Here is a 2,788-nt window from a genome sequence, read left to right as displayed (position 1 = left end):
TTTTTCTGTCAATGTGGGTAATTTCCACTATTGTGTCTTTCAGACATGTTCTGTATCCTCTATTCTGTTTATTCTCTTTCATGTATTTTTTTAATTGTTACTATATGCTTCAGTTCTGATTGGTACCATCTTATATTTTCTATCTCTTTATTGAACTTCTCAGTGTGTTCATATATTCTTCTCCTGAGTTTGGTAAGCATATTTATGACCATTACTTTGAACATTTTATTGGGTAGACCATTTATCTCCCTTTCATTTAGCTCTATTTCTGAGGGTTTTGTCTTGTTCTTTTGTTAGAAACATAGTCCTCTATCTCTTCATTTTGCCTCTCTGTGTTTCTTTGTATGTATTAGTTACATCTTAGGTATGTCTTCTAGTCTTAAAGGAGTGGCCTTATGTAGGAGATGTCCCATGGTACCCAGAAGCACAGTTCCCTCTGGCAACCAGAGCCAGGTGCTCAGAGATATCCCCTATGTGGGCTGCATGCTCCCTCCTATTGGCAGGGCTGTGACTACTGCTAGCATGTTGCTGTATGGGGCTGGTTTCCAGACCAGCAGGGTGCAGGGCCTGACCATGATAGCTGTCAGCTCATTGGTAGGTGGGGTTATCATCATGATGGCTATAAGGCCCAGCAGGACTGTATAGGGCTCTTAGTGGGGAATGCATCCTGGCATTGGCAGTCTAGAGAGAGCATTCCAAAATGGCGCCCACAAGCACCAGGATCAGCCACTGAATGAGATGGCAGAAATGGCTGCTATCAATGTCTCAGTCCTTGGGGAGAGGCCCAGTTGCCTCTTGCCTCTCTGGCAGGTAGTCCAAGACTAGCAAGTGGGTTCCTTTACTATGTGCTTTTTGATCTGGTCTTTTTGCGCTGGTTACCAAATTAAGCGAGTCTGTGCCTGAGACTTTAAAAGAAGATTTATCTTTTCCTATAGTTCTGTAGTTTTTCTGGATGTATTCCCTATTGGTTTTGGGGGCTCATCTTTCCTGTGCAGAATCTAACGGATGGGATCCTGATATGGAGCTCGAATCTCTTGCTCTTCAGAAAGATATACCTTTGTGATCCCTTCTAACCATAAAAGGCCACACTTGGGTTGTGGTTTTTCTCCTTATCAAGAACATATCTCTGCTTCTTCTACCCATCTCAGTGCTATCCTCGGTTGTAGAGGCTCTGTTCATCCAGTTTTTAGGTCCCTTGCAGAGGGAATTATTCCATATATAGTTGTAGATTTGTTGTGTCTGTGAGAAGTGAGCTCAGGATCTTCTTATACCACCATCTCACACTGGTGTTTGGTTTATTTCATTTATTTTTGCTCGACAAGTTTTGTGAATTATAAACAACTAATGCATGTGTGACATTAGAATGAATATTAAAAATGTTAACTCTAATTTTAAACTTGAGTCCGTTTACATATTTAGTAAACATAATGAGGTACGTAAATAATTCACAAAATTTCTGCGGCAAGAATTCTTGTGACATAAACACAGCTCATGAAGAAGATGCTTTTCATAGGCTTCCCCAACCTTCCTTCCAGGAAAACTGAACCAAGGGGATATCATGTTTATGAAAGGAAGCGTTGAGATCTCTGCCATCCTCCTATGGTCCAACAGACCTGCTGGGCCAAAAAGAAAACACATCTGCCCCCTTCTGGCTGGGAAGTGGTACTGATGTTGGAACTTTGTGAGAGAACAGGGAGAGAATTAGCAGTGGCAAAAGTAAGTTTAAGTTCACAAGAGCAAACATTTTTGAAAAGGCAAGAGTCTTAAAAAATGATTACATTTTGGTGGAAGCACCTATCTTAGTCCACTTGGGCTGCTCTAACAAAATACCATAGACTGGGTAGCTTATAAACAACAGAAATTTATTTCTTACAATTCTGGAGGCTGGGAGTGCAAGATCAAGGCACCAGCAAATTTTGTGTCTGGTAAGGTCCCGCTTCCTGGTTCACAGACAACTCTTTTCACTGCATCCTCACATGGTGGAGGGGGATGGGGATTTCTCTGCATTTAGATTAGTAATTATGACCTAGGGAAATGATCCCAAGAACCTAAGACATGATCAAGTTTATAGATTATTTCTTTTCTCTTGGGCACTTTTTGAAAAATTTACAACTATATAGACCTTTGACATTAAAATAATACAAAAATAATTGAGAGTAAGATTGAAATACAAATTACAGCCTTCTATAGCAAAATTTAAAAGGGGAATTTTGTTTTGATTTTTATATTAGATCAAGTTGCTGAAGAACTTTTTAAGTAAATACATATTCTTAAAATATAACATAATTATTTTTTAAACTTCAGTTAAAATACTATTCTGGGGTATCCGAAATGGTAGATATTTTTAAAATGGATGATTAGTAGGATATACAGTGTTCCTACAAATGAACGGCTTTCTCCCAAACTTTTTATCAATATAATGAAAATATCTCCAAAGTGTTTAGTCATTTCCCTACTTCCTCAAGTATTCATCCAAAATGTTTCAGAAAAAGAAATTAGCTAAATATATTTTTAAATATAGTTGAATTTCTTCTGTGATAGTATAAACACTGTGTAGTTTTCATCATGTTGAAACAAGAAAAATAATGCAAATATTTCATAATGGTTCAGTAAATATATTATAATGAAACCTCCTGACACAATCTTATTGCCACCTTTAAGGGATATGGTTACAAATACTTTTAGAAAAATCAAAAATATTTATAATATAATATGAAGAATTATAATGTGGATAATTTTGTTTATATTTTTTTAATATTTTATTTATTTATTTGACAGAGAGAGACAT

The sequence above is a fragment of the Eumetopias jubatus genome, unplaced genomic scaffold (genome assembly GCF_037043125.1).
Source record: "Eumetopias jubatus isolate StellerSeaLion01/CBP00866 unplaced genomic scaffold, mEumJub1_p1.0 scaffold_1, whole genome shotgun sequence".
NCBI classification, from domain to species: Eukaryota; Metazoa; Chordata; class Mammalia; order Carnivora; family Otariidae; genus Eumetopias; species Eumetopias jubatus.
This window is presented reverse-complemented; position numbering follows the sequence as displayed.